Here is a 22,635-nt window from a genome sequence, read left to right as displayed (position 1 = left end):
TCTCTCCTTGCTATTCTTTGGAACTCTTCATTCAGATAAGTATATCTTCCCTTTTCTCCTTTGCTTTTCACTTCTCTTTTTTTCACCGCTATTTGTAAGGCCTCCTCAGACAGCCATTTTGGCTTTTTTGCATTTCTTTTTCTTGGGGATGGTCTTGCTCCTTGTCTCCTGTACAATGTCATGAACCTCCGTCCACTGTTCATCAGGCTATCAGTTTATCAGATCTAGTCCCTTAAATCTATTTCTCACTTCCACTGTATAATCATTAGGGATTTGATTTAGGTCATACCTGAGTGGTCTAGTGGTTTTCCCTACTTTTTAAATTTAAGTCTGCATTTGGCAACAAGGAGTTCATGATCTGAGCCACAGTCAGCTCCTGGTCTTGTTTTTGCTGACTGTATAGAGCTTCTCCATCTTTGGCTGCAAAGAATATAATCAATCTGATTTCGGTGTTGACCATCTGCTGATGTCCATGTGTAGAGTCTTCTCTTGTGTTGTTGGATGCTATGACCAGTGTATTCTCTTGGCAAAACTCTATTAGTCTTTGCCCTGCTTCATTCTGTACTCCAAGGCCAAATGTGCCTATTACTCCAGGTATTTCTTGATTCCTACTTTTGCATTCCAGTTCCCTATAATGAAAAGGACTTCTTTTTTTGGGTGTTAGTTCTAGAACATCTTGTAGGTCTTCATAGAACTCTTTAACTTCAGGTTCTTCAGCGTTACTGGTTGGGGCATAGACTTGGATTACTGCTATATTGAATGTTTTTCCTTAGAAATGAACAGAGATCATTCTGTCGTTTTTCAGACTGCATCTAAGTACTGCATTTCAGACTCTTTTGTTGACCATCATGGCTACTCAATTTCTTCTAAGGAATTCTTGCCCCCAGTAGTAGATATAAGTCATCAGAGTTAAATTCACCCATTCCAGTCCATTTCAATTCACTGATTCCTAAAATGTGAACTTTCACCCTTGCCATCTTCTGTTTGACCACTTCCAATTTGCCTTGATTCATGGACCTAACATTCCAGGTTCCTATGCGATATTGCTCTTTATAGCATTGGACCTTGCTTCCATCACTAGTCACATCCACAACTGGGTGTTGTTTTCACTTTGGCTCCATCTCTTCATTCTTTCTGGAGTTATTTCTCCACTGATCTCCAGTAGCATATTGGGCACCTACCAACCTGGGGAGTTCATCTTTCAGTGTCCTATCTTTTTGCCTTTTCATACTGTTCATGGGGTTCTCAAGGCAGGCATACTGAAGTGGTTTGCCATTCCCTTCTCCAGTAGACCACATTTTGCCAGAACTCTCCACCATGACCCGTCCATCTTAGGTGGCCCTACACAGCATGGCTCATAATTTCATTGAGTTAGACAAGGCTGTGGTCCATGTGATCAGATTGGTTAGTTCCTGTGATTGTGGTTTTCAGTCTGCCCTCTGATAGAGAAGGATAAGAGGCTTATGGAAGGTTCCTGGTGGGAGAGACTGACTGAGGGGGGAAACTGGGTCTTGTTCTGATGGGCGGAGCTATGCTCAGTAAATCTTTAATCCAATTTTCTGTTGATGGGTGGAGCTGTGTTCCCTCCCTGCTATTTGAAGTGAAGTGAAGTCGCTCAGTCGTGTCTGACTCTTTGTGACTCCATGGACCATAGCCTCTCAGGCTCAACCATCCATGGGATTTTCCAGGCAAAAGTACTGGAATGGGTTGCCATTTCCTACTCCAGGGGATCTTCCCTACCCAGGGATCGAACCTGGGTCTCCCGCATTGTGGGTGAACGCTTTATCCTCCCTGGTGGCTCAGAGGTTAAAGCATCTGTCTGCAATGTGGGAGACCTGGGTTTGATCCCTGGGTTGGGAAGATCCCCTGGAGAAGGAAATGGCAACCCACTCCAGTATTCTTGCCTGGAGAATCCCATGGACGGAGGAGCCTGGTGGGCTACAGTCCACGGGGTCACAAAGAGTCGGACATGATTAAGCAACTTTACTCAGTCACTCACTCACTTGAACTATCGTAGAGGTAATGAAGATAATGGAGACCTCCCTCAAAAGACCCCATGCATGTACTGCTACACTCAGTGCCCCCAACCCTGCAACCCACTGACCCACGCCTCTGCCAGAGACTCCCGGACAGCCACAGGCATGTCTGGGGCAGTCTCCTGTGGGGTCACTGCTCCTTTCTCCTGGGTCCTGGTGCACAATTTTCTGTTGTGCGCTCCAAGAGTCTGTTTCCCAGTCCTGTGTAAGTTCTGGCAGCTCTATGGTGGGGTTAACGGCGACCTCCTCCAAGAGGGCTTATGCCATACCCAAGTCTGCTGCACCCAGAGCCCCTGTCCCTGTGGCAGACCACCACCAACCCGTACCTCCACAGCAGACACTCAAACACAGTTCTGTCTTAGTCTCTGTGGGGTCCCTGGGTCCTGGTGCACACATGGTTTGTTTGAGCCTTCTAAGCCTCTCTGGCAGGAATGGGATTTGATTCTAAACGCAAATTCGCCCGTCCTATCGGGAGGCTTCTCCTTTGTCCTTCTATGTGGGTATCTCCTCACAGCCACTCCAGTGCCAAATGTCTTACTGGGGTTTCTCTGACCTTGGGTGTGGGTTATCTCCACATGGCCAGTCCAGTGAAGTGCAGCTGCATAGATTAGCAGACCAAAACAGAGAACACAGAAATAGACCTTCATGAGTACGCCCAACAGGTTTCTGACGAGGGTGAAAAACCAATGTGATGAAGGAAAAATAGTTTTTAACACATGATGCTGGAACAATTGACCCCTCATAGAAAGAAAAATGAACTCTGATGCAAACCTGATGCCTTATGCAAAAATTAACTCAAAATGAAGCATACGCCTACATGTGAGAAGTAAAACTGTAATTCTTTTAAGGAAAAACCTTTAGAAAATATCTTTGTGACAGAAGGCTAAGTAAAGAGTTCTTAAATACGACACCAAAAGCATAATCCATAAAAGAAAAATTGATAAAGTGGACGTCACCAAAATTAAAAATTTTGCTCTGTGAAAAAGTCTGGTAAGAGGTTAGAAAGATAAGCCACAGATTGAGAAAGCATATTTGCATATCACATATCTGACTTGTATCCAAAAGATATAAAGAACTCTGAGTTTACCAGAAAAAAACACAAACAACGCAGTTAGCAAAGCAACAGAATAAAATACCAAATCCAGTCTGAAACACTTAACCAAAAAGGGGATATGGGTGCACGTAAGCATATGAAGAGATGTTCGATGTCGTAAACCACGCCGAGTAAAGAGAAACCAGTATGTAAGGGCTACATACAAGGGCTTCCCTGAGGCTCAGAGGGTAAAGCGTCTGCCTGCAATGCAGGAAACCCGGGTTTGATTCCTGGGTCGGGAAGATCCCCTGGAGAAGGAAATAGCAACCCACTCCAGTATTCTTGCCTGGAAAATCCCATGGATGGAGAAGCCTGGTAGGCTACAGTCCACGGGGTTGCAAAGAGTCAGACACGACTGAACTTCACTTCACTTCACATACAATGCAGTTCTATTTACACAATTTTGAAATAAAATTATAGAGACAGAGAATAGATGAGTGACTGTCAGAACGTAGGGAAGGGTATGAAAGTGTATGGAAGGTATGAAAGTGTATGGAATGTATGAAAGTGTAGCACAGTGGGGGACCTTTGTATGATGGAACAATTCCATATCTTGATTGTTAAGGCAGCCGCAAGAGTCTATACAAGTGATAAAATTTCATAGAACTATACACACCCAGAAAAAAAAAATCAGTGCATGTAAAGGGTAAATCAATCCAGATAAGGTCTGTTTAGTCAGTATTATTGTGCCAATATTAATTTCCTAGTTTTCACATGGTACAAAGTTACTACTGGGGGAAGTTGGGTGATGGGTATACAGGACCTTTTTGTACTATTTTTGCAACTTCTCATGAGTTTATTATTTTTTCAAAACATTATCAAAAAGAAACCACTGAGATGCCATGACTACTGCCACCTCAATAACAATTTTATGTCAATGAATTTGAAAACATAGATGAAATGGGCAAATTTCTAGAAAAAGTTCCCATATTAAAAGCACTGAATAAATTCTATGAAATTTACAAGAATACACTTGATCCCAGGGAATAAAAATGTAACATTTCACAGTCAAGGTGAATAATGACAATGGTACCAATTTTGCCTCTCCCATAGAATTATGTGTACAGCTAAACTGATTTTATCTTCTCCAGTATCTTGTAATTTCTTAATTACGTCTGTTCCAATGATTCATTCAGAGTTTGGTATTAAGGGGTAAGTCACTGAGCAACTTCACTTTGACTTTTCACTTTCATCCATTGGAGGAGGAAATGGCAACCCACTCCAGTGTTCTTGCCTGGAGAATCCCATGGACAGAGGAGCCTGGTGGGCTGCCATCTATGGGGTCGCACAGAGTCGGACACGACTGAAGCGACTTAGCAGCAGCAGCATAAATTCCAATAAGGCAACTAGCTGATTTTAGATCCCATTTTACCAAACTCCTATTGATCAGCTTCTTCCAAACATTTTATTTATTTGTTTGTTTTTTGGCTGTGATGGGTCTTCATTGCTGCGTGGGCTCTTCTCTAGTTGTGGTGAGAGGGGGCTACTCTCTAGCTGTGCTGTGCAGGCTTCCCACTGCAGCGGCTTCTCTTACTGCAGAGCACGGGCTCTGGGGCACTCAGTCTTCAGAAGTTGCAGCTTATGGGCTTCAGACCACAAGCTCTGTAGTTGTGACCCAGGGGCTTAGTTGCCCTGCAGCATGTGGGATCTTCTCAGACCACAGATCAAACTGGCATCCCCTGCATTGCAAGGCAGATTCTTGGAACACCAGAGAAGCCTGGACCACTAGAGAAGCCTTTCTTCCAAAGCTTTTAAATCTTATCTTTGCCTTTATGTATACTTGGCCATTTTTCCTGAAAGTGTTGATATTTATCATCCTGTACCTAGTAATCCTAGCATTTTTAGTTCAATTACATATTAATAGATTATACAGGAAAAAACTGTCTAATCTGGGAAGATAAAACAATGCAAAGCGTCTGGTTTGGAGCTCTAGGCTTGCTCTTTATCCTGGGTCCGAGCTTTTCCCTGGTCTCTTTGACTGTGATAGCTCCTTCTCTCTCTTCCTTGTTGGAATGGTAGAGCCTCTTTGGTTTGGTAATGCATAACAGCCACTTGTCCTTCTGTGGTCTATTATTTTGCCTCAGGGGTTGCCTGAACGTAAGGTAGATATAATGCTTTTCATGTCCATACTAAAGTGTGCAGCAGGTGTGGGGGAGAGGGTCTTTCTATTCTTGTCTTTTGTCTTGTTTTTTTTTTTTCCCAGTAGATTTCTTATATGCATCTTTCCTTCTACTTCCCTAAATCTACTCTGGTTTGCAGTAATGTCCATATCTTTAGTGGTGTAACTATGTCCTAACCGTGCTCATCTCACCTGGGATGTCATCACACCCAGCTGTACTTTCACTGTGGTTGTTATTTAATTACTCAATCATGTCCCACTTTTTTGCGACCTCGTGGACTAGCCTGCCAGGCTCCTCTGTCCATGGGATTTTCCAGGCAAGAATACTGGACTGGGTTGACATTTTCTACCCAGGGATCTTCCCGACCCAGGGATCAAACCCACGGCTCCTGCATTGCAGGCAGATTCTCTTCCTAACCGAGTCATCTGATGGGAAGCCCCACTTTTAGTTTCTCCCATAACTGTAATTATTTGCTGAGAAGGTCTTGCCTTAAAAATGATCTACTCTTCATTTCATCTATGCTCATCTGAGCAACAATTTATATATGTGTTTTATGCCCATTCTGTCCTAGTTTCTAGATGCGCTTCTCTGGTGGCTCAGATGGTAAAGAATCTGCCTGCAATGCAAGAGACCCTGGAGTAGGAAATGGCAACCTACTCCAGTATTCTTGCCTGGAGAATTCCTTGGACAGAGGACCCTAACGGGCTATAGCTCACGGGGTCACAAAGAGTCGGATACGACTGAGCAACTAATACTTTCTTCCTAATTTCATCAGTATAGTTTTGCTTTTCTATAATCTTTCCCCATTTAGCTCTTAAACTGCTGTTTTGGGCTGGCCATCTAATTATCCATCCTGTAAATATCCATTCCAGTCATGACTGTCTCTGGCTTGTGACTTTTATGGAGTCTGACTGGAGTCTGCATGTCAACTGTCTCTTTGCTTTTAACTTTAGCAGTATCAAGGAACATGACATCCATATATTTTATGGATAGGTTTATGATTTAGGTTTACGATTCTCTAGTCTGACTTCTGAATTCTTTAGCAATATTTTACCATTTAATAGCAATATTATATCTTACTCTTATATTTGCTATATTATGTTTTCATTTTTCTGTCAGCTCAGTTCAGTTGCTCAGCTGTGTCCGACTCTTTGCAACCCCATGGACTGCAGCACACCAGGCTTCCCTGTACATCACCAACTCCTGAAGCTTACTTAAACTCATGATCATCAAATTGGTGATGCCATTTTTCTATGGCTGAGTTTGTGTCCACAAAAGCACAGATTTTTCAGTTATCATGATGAGTCCCTCTCTATAATTCCTGCCATCCAGTTGTTGAAGTTCCCCATTAAAGTGTCATCTGACCAGCTCAGAACCCCGTGGATCATTAGCTTCACCACAATATTTATGACATGCAGCACCATATGTTTGGAAACACAATTCTTTCTACCCTTGTTTTTACTTAATTATTTCTGAATCCTGCACTACTTTTGATTATAATCATCATATACTTTACTGTCTAGTTTTCTCTTCTCTAGCTGCTCTAAACCTCATGAGAACAGGGAATCAACCCTCTTTCTATTTTAGGTTTAAACATAACTCCATATTTATTTTCTTTAAATAATCATTCCTGCCTAGTTTGTTACCCTAGTAAATATTCTTTTACTGAATCACAAAGCCTTTAACATACATTCATGGTTTAAAATAAGTCATGAATTTCTCTCCACTCCTGGCTCAAATTCTATTTTGCTTGAGCCTTACACACATATAGGAGCGCACCACTCTAAAAAATGCGATGCTGTGTGTATAGACCTAAGGTCAACAAGAGAGTCAGAAGAACCTTTGTGTCCTGAGGGTGAGAAAAGGTCAGGCTCTAGTTTCATTATGGTCTTGGAGGAGAAAATGTCATGTCATTATGTGGATAAATACGTGCTGGTGTCAGTTAGGTTAAAAAAAGTGTGTAAACATAATTTGTAGTGTTTTTCTTGAAAAATGAAACAGACACAGCAAGCGTTTAAAAAATGACCCCGCATCAAGAGTACAGTAGCAGTGAGTGGATGGGGCGATGTGGGTTTGATATTAAGAAACTCAAGAAAGCTAAATCGTGCTTGGTGTGATGTGCTTGCTTACGGAAAGCTGAGAAAAGGTGAATATTCATCAATCTGGGGGTGGGTTGAAAGGGAGACCAGCCTTGTGAGTGCAATGATACTGAAGGATAGGTATTAATAGAATGCAAGAATACACTGGCCACTGAAAACTCTGTGGCGGGCCCCATAGTCGGCATATTACATGCATTTTTTCTAATATTACACTTAACTCTGCAGAAGGGGGCAGGTTTGTGCATGTAAGGAAACTAAATATGTGAAGAAGCTAATGCTCAGAGAGGCTGCAGTTCATGTACTGAAGGCAACACAGAGAAAATATGAAGCCAAGTGTATGAGGCTCTGCAGCCTATATTTATCTCATGACTCTGACTTCCCATCTGGTGTGACCTGTGTAAGTATGTCTTTGGAATAATTCCATTGGTTACTATTAAAACTTTTCTGTTTAGCTGTTTCACTGGTGATTCAAAATTCCTTCTTTCCAATGTATGCCTTTCAGAGAATACTGAAACCAACAAGCCAAATCCTCAGTTTGTCCTGTGGGTGCTACCATGACCATAGAATGTGCTGTGTTTAGTCGCTCTGTCGTGTCCGACTCTTGGTGACCCCATGGACTGTAACCCAACAGGCTCCTCGTGTCCATGGGATTCTCCAGATAAGAATACTGGAGTGGGTTCCCATGCCCTCCTCTAGGGGAATTTTCCCAACCCAGGGGTGGAACCCAGGTCTCCCACGTTGCAGGTGGGTTCTCTACTGTCTGAGCCACCAGGGAAGCCCATGCATACTGGAGTGGGTAGCCTATCCCTTCTCCAGGGGATCTTCCTGACCCAGGAATAGAACTGGGGTCTCCTGTATTTTAGGCAGATTCTTTACAAGCTGAGTTACCAGGGAAGCCCAAACACAGAATATCTCTTTCTTATTTGTCAGCTCTTATTTCCCAGGGCTGCGATAGATGAGAAATTCTGGAAGACAGAAAAATCCAATTTATGTGACTGATGGTTCATGTTGGTAAACCCACCCATGTGTTTAGAGTTCTGTAATTCTAACATGCATTTTTCCTTGTTTTCTTGAAAGAGAATATTTTACATGAAGCCAAGATCAGAAAGTGTAAAAAGGTATGCAAGAGTCTCCTTCCCAGTCCTGCCCCCATTTGCCTATTTCTTATTCATGCGTGCATGCTAAGTTGCTTCGTTTGTGTCCGACTCTGTGAGGCCCTATGGACTGTTTCCCTCCAGGTTCCTCTGTCCATGGGATTCTCCAGGCAAGAATACTGGAGTGGGTTGCCAAGCCCTCCTCCAGGGGATATTCCTGACCCAGGGACTGAATCCAGGTCTTCTGCATTGCAGGTAGATTCTTTACCAACTGAGCCACCAGGTAAGCCCTATAGCTACATTTAACATTTATTACAATACCTCCTGCAGAATAACTTGCACTTCTCTCTTTGGGCTGTGCTGGCATTTAACTCTCACTATGGATCTAGAAGTAAGTAAGAGATGGTAAGACTGGGCGGGGGAAGAACTGATTCCCCTTGTGAGGTGGTTGTCCGAAGTTAAGTCAACAAAGGAAGTTTATGAAAGGAAATCAAGATCCCTTCAGAAAGAGCTGGGCTGCTTAATCAGGCAAGCAAGATTCGGGGAGATTTCAGTGTTCAAAAATCTCAGTCTCATGTCTAGTTTTCCAAATATTCCTATTCTAAGTCTCAGAATCCCACCCACACTCATTAACTAGTGCCTTAACTGGCATATGATAACCTAGAGAGACTGCACATTTGACCAGTACTATTTCTCTCTTACACCTGTAGTTAGTCTTTGGTCCTAAATTTTGGTTGTGTGTGCCCTCTAGAAAATAATTTTTTTAAGGCCACCATTGAGGTTTTCTGAGTCTCTTCCCGTCCCACAACTTGAAGGTTCAAGTCTCTAGGCTTAAAAAATTTCCCCTTTTTTGTAAGCTCTCCAAGCTGTCGGGAGCATCCAGGCCACTAATTATAATCACCATTGTTGCCAGAGCAATTACGCACTTTAGTCATTTGGTCTTGTCTTGCCACTCACTTGTACTGCATCCCACAACAGTGCTATCTTGAGTAACCATGATATTGCTCCATATCAGGGATACTATTATCCTGCTTCCCCCTGGGACAGCATATCTGTGAGCTTATCAAAGGTATGGGCAATGGAATCTCAGAACCCCATTTGGAGGGTTTGTTTCCTTGAGCCATTTTTTATACCACTTACTGTATCAGTGAAGTCTGTCACAGGAGACAAGTAGCATATTCAAGGGATTTAACTGAACAGAATTTGACGAAGGAAACATTTTAAGAGGGATGATGATTAGTTAGGGTTCTCCAGAGGAACTATATATATATAGTTCAATATATATATATTGCTTCAGACAAGACTGAAGCCATTTAGCACACATGCAAGTATATACACATACACATGTATACATGTATGTGAATAACTTTAATCCCACAGCTTGTCCAAACATGTGCTATCAAAAGCTTGTGTTTTTGACGATATGGTAGGTGAAAAGCGTATCTCTGTGTAGTTGCTGTATTTCTTTTTTAAATGAAGGGATGTAACATTTTCACAGAAGTTCATTAAGAACTCAATTTCAAGTGGTAGAAAACTCAATCTGGTTTAAGCAACAGAGAAGAAATAAGATTCACATAAAAGAAACGTGAGTTGGTATATCTTGACATGTCTTGATGCAAGGACTCAAAAGATATCATCAAGGCTGACCTACCTCCCCCTCTGGGCCCCCCTGTCTTTTCTCTCTCAGTCTCTCTGGCTCTGGCTCTCTGCATTTTCCATTTGCTTGGCTCTGGTCTGAGACTGACTCCTCATAGTGACCCCAGGCAGCACCAAGTTTTCATCCTCAAGCTTCAAGTTCAGCAAAAAGACTAGGTCTGAGTCTCGTGGGTTCCAGTTTTACTACACGCCTGTCCTTCACCATCACTGTATTTGCCCAGGCCCGAGTCACAGGACCAAACACGCTCCTATCCACGCATGTATCTTCCAAGGCGTCCATATTGAAATCACGCAACTCTGCTACTCACAATAAAAGCTGTGCTCGTCCTCATCTTAGAAGGAGGTGAGGTAGACAACCCCAAGCTCATAAGCAAACTAGTTACTTTGCCACCCCAGAATCTCTAGGTTTTGAGGATTATTCTTGGTCGAGTCCTAATGTGGCTTCCCGGAGTCCAGCAAATTATGATTAAATGAAAACTGTAACTCGCATTACACACTTATAGGAAGAGATAATGACAATCAAAGTAAAACCTTCCCTTGGGAAAAGAGGAGAGTGGAAACTGCCCACAGTGGGCCCTGACCTGGAACACGTACTGAGCCCCCCGCCCTAGTGAGGTGAGTCCATTAGTCATTCAATGCGGCCACCGCGGAAGGCTCTCTCTTCTCTTTATCCTCCATGGCCCCGTTTGAGGTGGTGACCTTAGGTGATGCGCCCCTTCTACGGGATGCATTTGTCTGGCATCTCATTTCCTGAAAGAGTAGGTTCGAGGGCCTGGAATGAATGACCTTGGACCTTGAACAATGGCACGCTTCTCTTTGTTGGGCTTAAGGTTTTTCTGGCTATGAATCGCGCTTAAAACGTTAGGAGGCAACAACCTCGTCAGGTAAGTATTATTATTCTCATTTCCTAAGTGTGAACTCTACTGCTCAGAAATGTGAAGCCATTTTGCCTGAAGCCACACAGCTGGGGAGTGACAAAGCCAATATTTGTAATCAGAGGAGCCTGCCTTCTTCCCTCGTTTTCATCCTGCTTCCCTGTGTACCTTATATTAAAATAGTTTTGTTTGTAACACCTCTATCATTATTAGCAAAACTTTCATATCTAGCAACTCTAGGGGGAAATTCATTCTCACTGCGCTTCCTCCGTGCCCGGCTAAATTTCTGTCGGTCAGAACGAAAAGCAGAAGAGAAGTTCGCAGCTTGTCCAGTAGGTGTCGCCCTCATCATAGACTATGTCTTCGCAGTTTTGCCGCACGATCTCCCAGGGTGGCCCCGGACTCAGACGTTCTAGAAGGGTACAAGAAGCCGCATCTAATTTATGCAGCTCGGTGCCAGCATCCAGGATATGTTTCTGTTGTTTTGTATGTAGCTCCTGTATGTCCTCTAGTTGGGACTTTTTCTATTTTAAATTTATTTGATTTTTGAACAGGTAAGTCCGTGGGGTCGCAGAGTCGGACGCGACTGAGCGACTGAACTGAACTGACTGAATATATTTATAATGTCTCAAAAGCAAACAAAAAGTGCAAAAGAATGTAGTGGGAAAAACTTCTGTTTCATCAAATCCATACCAAAAGTTACTAGTTATTAGCTTATTTTGTACTTCTAGAATAAGTTTTATTCATATGTAAGAAAATATATTTTTAAACTATCTTTTTTAATTTTGCATGATAGCACACTAATTTTTTTATCCATCTTGATTGTTCCATTAACACATTAACACTAGATCTTAGAAATCTTTTATATCAATACATAAAATTTCCTCTTTTTTTTTTAATCCTCAAAGTATTCTCACAACATGGAAGCAGCTACATTTATCCACTCAGGTCTCTAGTGATGAGTATGTATGTGGATTTTCTGCCAATAAAAATAATGCTAAAATAAGTAGCTTTGCATAACTTCATTTTGCATGTGTGTGAATATATATGAAAGTATTGAGAATACATGCATATGCAAAGTTTATTGACATTTCCAAATCGCCCTCCACAGGGCTCATACCAGCTTATGCACCCACCAGCCATGTATGAAATTGTCTATTTCCCACAGCTTGGCCAACACAGTGTGTTCTGGATTTTTTCTAATCAATCTGAGAGTGAGAAAATAAAAGGTTCCTCAGTTTTATTTTTTATGTTTTTATTATAAGTGAGTTGGAGCTTCTTTTGGTTTGAGAGCCATTTAAATGAGTTCAATTTTTTTCTGATTGCAAGTGATAGAAAGCCCAGCTCCCATGGCCTCAGCAAGAAGATGTTTGTTTTCTCTAGACTAACCATACTGGAGGTAGATGTAGCTTTTCCAGTGAGCCTTAATCCAAAGGCAACGTCATCAAGGCCTGTGATTTCTCTCTCTCACTCTTTTCCTGTCTTGCTCACTGACCCCCTTGCTTTCCCCTCCTTTTCTGTTCCACTTCCCTTCTGTCTTGGGCCTCTTTAACAGGCTCTGATTCAGTGCTCTGATTGGACAGGACTGAGTCATGTGACAGAGCCCGAATCCCCCACAAACTACATGGATTGAGCGGGAAGTGGGGATGCTAGCTGTTCGGTGAAAGGTCAGAGAGTTATGTGGAGACGGATGCTTAGGCACTGGCTGGGGAACACTGCACGTCTGTGTTGTCATCCACCCCTTTGACAGCTCAACATCCACACACTTTTTATTCACACACACACCTTAAAAAATATCCATGCTGTAGCTGTAATGAAGCCATAATTACATGCTATAAACTTGCACTCACCCCCTTCCCAGAGGGAGACAGCACAGCGACTCGTGTGGCTCCTGCTCCAAGGTCAAGATTTCTAGGTGATGTGCAGTCTTCCTGGTCAGGGCTTGATGGGGCTCCGCCTGGCCCAGCAACCTGTGGTTCCTAAAAAACCGAAAGGCACACGTGAAAGAACAGAATCAAAACAGAATGTCCATCCGGTAAGGGAAATGGCACAAAGTGGTCTCTGGTCCGGCACTCACAGGACAGGAGGGCAAGGTTTCCCTGACCTGGACGTAGTGAGCTCCTTAGCCAACGTGGCTGCTCTGCTCTGCTCTCTGGAGTCATCACCTTTGTCTTGTGAGCTGGAGATTTGGGAGGAGGAGGAGGACCCTTCTCATGAGCAGCTCTCTTCCTCTTAGAATGGATTTCATGTATTTAGGACAGTCTGGTCCCATCACTTCATGGCAGATAGAGGGGGAAACAGTGGAAACAGTGTCAGCTTTGGGCTCCAAAATCACTGCAGATGGTGACTGCAGCCATGAATTTAAAAGACGCTTACTCCTTGGAAGGAAAGTTATGACCAACCTAGATAGCATATTCAAAAGCAGAGATATTACTTTGCCAACAAAGGTCCCTCTAGTCAAGGCTATGGTTTTTCCAGTGGTCCTGTATGGATGTGAGAGTTGGACTGTGAAGAAAGCTGAGAGCCGAAGAATTGATGCTTTTGAACTGTGGTGTTGGAGAAGACTCTTGAGAGTCCCTTGGGCTGCAAAGAGATCAACTAGTCCATCCTAAAGGAGATCAGTCCTGGGTGTTCATTGGAAGGACTGATGTTGAAGCTGAAACTCCAATACTTTGGCCAGCTGATGCGAAGAGTTGACTCATTGGAAAAGACCCTGATGCTGGGAGGGATTGGGGGCAAGAGGAGAAGGGGACGACAGAGGATGAGATGGCTGGATGGCATCACTGACTTGATGGACATGAGTTTGAGTGAACTCTGGGAGTTGGTGATGGACAGGGAGGCCTGGCGTGCTGTGATTCATGGGGTCGCAAAGAGTCGGTGACGACTGAGCAACTGAACTGAACTGAACTGAAAGATTAAATAATCACAGGCTGTTGTTTGCCAGATTTGGAGTTTCTCTAGCAAAATACATCTTGTAAGACATTGGGAGGCTTCTGAGCATATATCCAGAAAAAAACTATAGTTCAAAAAGACACATGTCCCCTCTATATTCATAGCAGCACTATGTACAATAGCCGAGACAAGGAAACAAGCTAAATGTCCATCAACAGATGTTGTCTAAAGAAGATGTGGTATAGATACACCATGGAATACTACTCAGTCATACAAAAGAATGAAGTAAGTCAGCAACACGGATGGACCTAGAGATTATCATACTACGTGAAGTAAGCCAGAGAAAGACAAACACCATATGATATCACTTACAGATGGGATCTAAACTATGACACAAATAAACATTTCTACAAAACAGAAAGAGACTCACGGATATAGAGGACAGATTCGTGGTTGCCAAGGGGGCGAGGGGATGGGGGAATGGATCGAGGGTTTGGGATTAACAGATACAAACTATTAAGTGTAGTGGAGATAAACAAGGTCCTGTACAGCACAGGGAACTATATTCAGTATCCTGTAACACACCAGAACAGAAAAGAATGTGAAAAAAAGATGCGCATAACGGAATCACTTTTGCTGTACAGAAAAAACTAACACGATGTTGCAAATCAACTGTACTTCAATAAAATAAATTTAAAAAACACTGTGAGGCATTAGCCTGTGATACATACGTGGATGTGTGTGTGTTAGTCACTCAGTCATGTCTGACTCTGTGCGACCCTATGGATTGTAGCTGACCAAGTTTCTCTGTCCATGGAATTCTCCAGGCAAAAATACTGGAGTGGGTTGCCATTCCCTTCTCCGGGGGATCTTCCCAACCCAGGGATTGAACCTGGGTCTCCTGCATCGCAGGTGAATATTTTACTGTCTGAGCCACCAGGGAAGCTCCCCCGCCCCAATTTCCAGATTCTATAAAAATTTAGCTTTTGAGAAGTAAACTGAGGAACAGCAATCCCCATGTATATATACACACACACCCCTATGTATGGCATATTTCTTGTTTTACAGAATAGATACTGTGGATCTGAGATATTAAGTGCCTTTACCTGTAGCCCTGCAGCTGGGAGGAACAAACAGTGAGTGAGAAAGCCACTATCTGTAACGAGTCCAAAGGTCTAAGCTTTCAATATGCTTATATGAAAAATTAGGTTCACAATAACTAGCAGCTTTAATGGGAAAAATCACCCTCCCTCCTGTGCCCTGGTCAGCTAATTCTGATGTTCCCTCCCTCCCCACCCACCTCATCCCAGAAAAGCACAAAGAAAACAAACTGAAATATTCTGCTTGTCCTCTAGGTGGCACTGTTAACCACAGGATGCTTCTTTCCAGCCCTGCAACTTGATCTCTTAAGGCTGGAAAGAATCAGATATTCTAGAAGATGGAGTCCAGTCTACACACGATTCAGTCTAAGGACCCCCGCTCACGGGTTTAGAGTTCTATATCTCCAACATGTAAGTTAGGATTCTTTTCTCCTAAAATTTTATTTACCTCATTTTTTAATAGCTTGTACATTTATAGGTTTCAAACATTTAAATGTACAAAAAAATCTTATTTGAAAATAAACTCCTTATCCATCTATGTAGCATTTATGATAGCATTCTTTTTTCTGTCTATTCTTCTAGAGATTTTAATATATATGCAACCAAATATAAACACATTCTTTCCCCCACCCATTTTTAATGCCAGTTATTCACATTCATTCTTCTGTTTCTTTGTTTTCTTTTTCTTTTACACAGCTACATATTATGGAGTGCTTTTCATAAGCGGTTCCTAAAGAAATTTATTCCTTTTAAGAGATTTAGCATCCTCCACAGTGTGGATGAAACGGATTCTCCCTAGAGGAACATTTAGTTTAATTCCTATTGTTTGCTGTTATTCAATGCTGCACTGAATAACCTTGTCCCTGCCTCATTTTGTGTGGGAGGCTATATATCTGTGGGACAAGTTATACAATAGCATAATTACTGGGTCAAAGGATATATGTATTTGCAGTTTAACAAATATGCCTTTTACCCGCTTTAGGGAAGATTAAACTCACATTCTCACTAGTACAATAATATATTTCTTCTCAGTTTGACCAAAATAATATGTGATCGACTTAACTTTTATATTTTGTCATTACAATACATGGAAATGCTATCTCATTTTAAATTCATAAATTTATAATGGAGTGAGGTTGAGCAGCTTTTAATAGGCAGCCTTAGGAACGATTAGGGGTCTTTCAGTTACAAGCAAAACAAAAACGTAAGCCCCTCCATCTGGCTTTAGAGAAAGGAACTCACTGCCTTTACAACTGAAAAGTTGGGGGTAAACTCAGAGGTCCCAGTGTGCCTGGAAACAAAGGGCCCAAACGTCGCCCTCACTTGCTTCCTCTCTCTCACTCTTCCCCTTTTCTCTATCTCCTCTCTCCAGCCTCCCTTCCTTTGCTGGCCAGGGAGGCTCCAGAACTGCATCCTCATCTCTTCTCCTGTGGGCTGCATTCATTTAGCATCTAACCTCCTGTGGTTGCAAGTTCAGAGGCCTGGGGTTGTCAGAAGCATTGAGCAACCACAGACCATCTTGGGGGGCAGCACTCTTTAAGCGACACAAATTCACTTAAAATGTTAGTAAGCAACAACATGACAAGGTCGAAATCGTCGACATTTTACAAGTGAAGAAACTATGTCTTTTAAAGATATAAAAGATACAGCTCTTTGCCTAGAGCTACACAGTGAATGATAGGGACAGCATGAGCATCCAGGTGCATCTGACAGTAAATGCCCTGGGATTAGCAGAATGCTTTTGTTCAGGAGCTCCAATGGAAAAAACAATCACCACCTCGATCCAGGCCCGTCCACTGACTCAGAATAAGCAAAAAAAGAAAGAAAAGCGAAATGGAAAATTCTGGGTGTGCCCTGTAGGTGGCACCATTGCCACGGGGTATCTCTTTTCCGCCGTGTAGCACGGATCTCTTTAAGGCTGAAATTCTAGAAGATGGAAGAAAACTGCTCTTTATATTTATGCAACTGACATTTTGCACTGGCATCTCACATATAATTTAGAATTCTGGATCTCGGCTATGTTGTTATTGTGTCTTTCTTTCTAAAAAGTATGCACTGAAAATATTTGTGAAGAGTTTATGTAGTTCCAAAAAAATTTAAATACAGTAAAATAAAATGTATACAATGAAAAAAAAATCTCTTTCCCCATCTTATCCCTTAAATTCCATGTTCCATTGCCCCTTCCCCATGGATAACTACATTTTTATTTTTCCTGAGACAACCATGTACATATAAGCAAATAAGAAAATATATTTTCTTTCTTCTCCATTTATATATGTATTATACAAATATTAGCATTTAAAATTTTTCTCTTAACGTATGCTGAAGATATGTTCATATTAGCCAAAAGGAAATTCTTTTACAACTTTATCTATTCCCCTGTATGATTGTTCCATATTTTTCATTTATCCAGACCCTATTGCTGGACATTTATATTGATGTTTTCCTATTACAAACAATGCAGTAATGAACAAAAGCTTCTTCATTGTAAATGTATAAAAATAGTTGTAGAATAAATCCTAGAAGTGAAATTGTTGAGTTAAAAGGTAAATGTATTTGTAATTTCAGTGAACATTTCCAAATTACCTTCACTTGATGGTATCATTTTAGCACTCCCACTAACAGTCTGAGAATTCCTTTTCTTCATAAATTGGACAATTACAGTGAATTATCCAGATATTGGGCATTTGCAGATCTGATAGGTGAAAACTAGTATATCTGTGCAGTTGTATTTCTTATATTTCAAGTGAGATTAAGCAGTTTTTCATTGATGAAGACCCTGTGTGTTTAGTTGAGTTTTTTTTCACTGTTAGAAAAATGTGACATTTAGAAATCCCAACTCATAGAAACTGAAGCAAGAGGAAGAAATTTGTATTCACATGACTGGACATGGATGTTCTTCGATTTCAAGATCTCTCACTCTCTGCCCTCAATTCAGTTCAGTCACTCAGTCATGTTCGACTCTTTGAGACCCTCTGGACAGCAGCATGCCAGCCTTTCCTGTCCATCACCAACTCCCAGAGCTTGCTCAAACTCATGTCCATCGAGTCAGTGGTGGACCATCTCATCCTGTGCTGTCCCCTTCTCCTCCTGGCTTGAATCTCTCCCAGCATCGGGGTTTTTTTCCAATGAGTCAGTTCTTTGCATCAGGTGGCCAAAGTATTGGAGCTTCAACTTCAGCATCAGTCCTTCCAATGAATATTCAGACTGATTTCCTTTAGGATTGACTGGTTGGATCTCCTTGAAGTCCAAAGAACTCTCAAGAGTTTCTCCAACACCACACTTCAAAAGCATCAGTTCTTCAGTGCTCAGCTTTCTTCACAGTCCACCTCTCACATCCATACATGACTACTGGAAAAAACCATAGCTTTGGTTAGATCAACCTTAGTGGGCAAAGTAATGTCTCTGCTTTTAAAAATGCTATCTAGGTTGGTCATGGAGGGAGGAGCTTGGTAGGCTGCAGTCCATGGGGTCGCTAAGAGTCGGACACGACTGAGCAACTTCACTTTCACTTTTCACTTTCATGCATTGGAGAAGGAAATGGCAACCCACTCCAGTGTTCTTGCCTGGAGAATCCCAGGGATGGGGGAGCCTGGTGGGCTGCCCTCTATGGGGTCACACAGAGTCGGACATGACTGAAGTGACTTAGCAGCAGCAGCAACAGCAGGTTGGTCATAGCTTTTCCTCCAAAGAGCAAGTGTCTTTTAATTTCATGACTACAGTCACCATCTGCAGTGATTTTGGAGCCCAGGAAAATTAGGTCTGTCACTGTTTCCATTGTTTCCCCATCTACTTGCCATGAAGTGATGGGACCAGATGCCATAATCTTTGTTTTCTGAATGTTGAGTTTAAAGCCAGTTTTTTCACTCTCCTCTTTCACCTTCATCAAGAGGCTCTTTAGTTCCTCTTCATTTTCTGCCATCAGGGTGGTGTCATCTGCATATCTGAAATTATTGATATTTCTCCTGGAACTCTTGATTCCAGCCTCTACTTCATCCACCTGGCATTTCGCATGATGTACTCTGCATAACAGTTAAATAAGCAGGGTGACAATATACAGCCTTGCCATATTCCATTCCCAATTTTGAAACAGTCCCTAAGTTCTATGTCCAGTTTTAACTGTTGCTTTTTAATTGCATACAGATTTCTCAGGAGACAGGAAAGGTGGTATTCCCATCTCTTTAAGAATTTCCCACAGTTTGTTGTGATCCACACAGTCAAAAGTTTTGGCATAGTCAATAAAGCAGAAGTAGATATTTTTCTGGAACTCTCTTGCTTTTTCTAAATTCAATGGGTGTTGGTAATTTGATATCTGGTTCCTCAGCCTTTTCTAAATCCAGCTTGAACATCTGGAAGTTCTCAGTTCGTGTATTGTTGAAGCCTGGCTTGGAGAATTTTGAGCATTACTTTGCTAGTGTGTGAAATGAGTGCAATTGTGCAGTAGTTTGAACATTCTTTGGCATTACCTTTCTTTGGGATTGGAGTGAAAACTTTTCCAGTCCTGTGGCCACTGCTGAGTTTTCCAAATTTGCTGGCATATTGAGTGCAGCACTTTCACAGCATCATCTTTAAGGATTTGAAATAACTCAACTGGAATTCCATCACCTCCACTAGCTTTGTTCGTAGTGATGCTTCCTAAGGCCCACTTGACTTCACATTCCAGGATGTCTGGCTCTAGGTCAGTGATCATACCATCGTGGTTATCTGGGCCATGAAGATCTTTTTTTTGTATAGTTCTTCTGTGTATTCTTGCCACCTCTTCTTAATATCTTCTGCTTCTGTTAGATCCATACCATTTCTGTCCATTATTGTGCCCATCTTTGCATGAACTATTCCTTTGGTATCTCTAATTTTCTTGAAGAGATCTCTGGTCTTTACCATTCTATTGTTTTCCTCTATCTGTTTGCATTGATCACTGAGGAAGGCTTTCTTATCTCTCCTTGCTATTCTTTGGAACTCTGCATTCAGATGGAGGTATCTTTCCTTTTCTCCTTTGCTTTTCATTTCTCTTCTTTTCTCAGCTATTTGTAAGGCCTCCCCAGACAGCCATTTTGCCTTTTTGCATTTCTTTTTCTTGGGGATGATTTTGATCACTGCCTCCTGTACAATGTCACAAACCTCTGTCCATAGTTCTTCAGGTGCTCTGTCTATCAGATCTAATCCCTTGAATCTATGTATCACTTCCATGTATAATAGCAAGCAATTTGATTTAGGTCATACCTGAATGGTCTAGTGGTTTTCCCTATTTTCTTTAATTTCAGTCTGAATTTTCAATAAGGAGGTCATGATTTGAGCCACAATCAGCTCCTGGTCTGTTTTTTCTAACTGTATAGAGCTTCTCCATCTTTGGTTGCAAGGAATATAATCAATCCGGTTTTGGTGTTGACCATCTGGTGATGTGCATGTGTAGAGTTGTCTCTTGTGTTGTTGGAAGAGGGTGTTTGCTAACTTCTCTCTATTTTAGATGGGCTTCTTTCCTGTGGTGACCCCCAGCACTTCCATGCTTATAACCTCACAGCTCCAAGTTGAGAAAAAATTTCTGGACTACACCATCTTATCATTAAGCTGAACTGGATTATATGTTCATATTTGAGGTGTAAAGATATAGGGCTTGGATGGTACAGGTTAAGTTTTTCTTTTTGAGCCAAAGATAGTATCAACTTGATGGCTGTTGCTCACACTATGTGGATTGAGGTTTAGTGTTAAGGTTCAGAGATCAGTGTTATGATTTTCTTGAGGAAAACTAAAGTTGCATAATACACGGGAAAATGAATGAGTACTGCAATGCGTACACAGCATCCATACTCATCTTTCTTTCCATGTATACATCTTAAGAAATGCTCCTATGTACAGCAAAATTTAAAAACCACTCTCTCTTTCTGGAGGAAGGCAATCTAGTGTTCAAGTCCGGGATAATTAAGTGATGTGCATTCTTGGTCAAATCTAGGCTTGGCTTCTCCCAAGTAGAGGCATTATAGTAATTTGTGATAAATAGTTGTATTTACTATACATAAAATATTAGAGCAATTTATAGTAAATCCTAACATCAGTTGCCCTCAAGGGATACCCAGACCATTCTCTGACAGAGAAAGAACACTATAATTATGATCAGAACTCCATTCCAGATGCAGAAAATGGGACACACATGGTGATAACAGATAACAATGGTGATAACCACCCAAACGGTGTCTTAGATGGCCTCAACGAGGCATTCTGGCCATTCTGGCTCTTTTCTCTAGAAAGCCTTTCTTTATTTGCTATGGTTTTTGTCGCGCTCAGTTCCTACTGAAGTGAATTTGGGGGACCCGAGGCTGTTTCAGAGGTTAGCCATCACTGACCGATAGTAGCCATGAGCTGTAAAAAGCAGCAGATTTGTAAGGAGGGTATTATTATCTGTGTTTCACAAGTGAGGGAACTAGAGCTTGAAGGGGTTAGGGACTTTTGGTATGAGTGACACAGAGAGGTCAGAATCCAGGGATATTCCTTTCTCTAGAACACTGGCATTTCCATCTGCTGTCTATAAAGTGGCTTTGTTTGCAGTGTTTACACCAGTAATCATCAAAACTTTCATTTCTAGCAAGAGCAAAGGGAAACCCTTGGTCACTATCCCCATGCATATGTTGTAAACTGTTCGGCCTTTAAAGGGAGAACAAACCAACATGATTCTCTGGCCCTGTAGGGGCAACCTTAGTCAAGGAATGTTTCTTTGGGGCACTGCAGCCCCCATCTTTCAGAACTGCACCAGACTGGAAATTCTAGAAAGTGAGGAAGTCTGACAGGTCAATGAACATCGTCAGTGGTTAGTGCCAAAATCTACACATGTCCTTGTTTTGATGAATTAGTTCAGTTCAGTCGCTTAGTTGTGTCCGACTCTTTGCGACCCCATGACTCCGAATTAGTTAGGATGTTATTATTTTCTTTAAAATGAAGTTATTAAGTTTTGAATAAGTAATATATTTATATGACTCCAAAATTAAAAGAATAAAGGGATATTCAGGAAAAAGAATTCTCCCTTCTAATCTTATCCCCATCTACTAAATTCCCATGACTGTTTCTCAAATATGTAACGAGTCTTTAGTTTCTTGCATATCCTTCCAGAGATTTACATATGTATGAATATATATTCTTCCATTTTTATAGAAGTGATAGCATAAAATTGATTGGCAAGACAACATATCCTAGAAATATAACATGTCAAAATAAAAATTCCAGAATTTTTAAAAGCATCTTTATAGTGTTCTACCATATGGATGTACTATACTTCATTTAACCTCTTGATAGGTTTATTCATATTATGCTGGAGGTTGATTCATACATCTTATTACAAATAATACTATAATTAATATCTTGATACATATGGTGTTTTTCAGACATGTAAATACATTTGTAGAATAAATTGTTAGAAGTGGATTTGCTAGTGCAAAAGTTCACACATTTTTAATGTTACCAAATAGTTCCACATTGCCCTTTGTACACATCACAACCACCTTACATTTCATCACTAATATATGAGGTTGCCCCACTTCCTTACAGCAGGTCCAACGTAGCATGTTATTGAATGCTTGAATTTTCTAATCTGAAAGGTGAAAATTTACATCCCTATTCATTTCAATTTGTTTCTCTTGTTTGAGTAAGATTGAACAACCTTTTATAAGTTTAAGAGACAACTG

Source organism: Bubalus bubalis, chromosome 8 (genome assembly GCF_019923935.1).
Source record: "Bubalus bubalis isolate 160015118507 breed Murrah chromosome 8, NDDB_SH_1, whole genome shotgun sequence".
NCBI lineage: Eukaryota > Metazoa > Chordata > Mammalia > Artiodactyla > Bovidae > Bubalus > Bubalus bubalis.
This window is presented reverse-complemented; position numbering follows the sequence as displayed.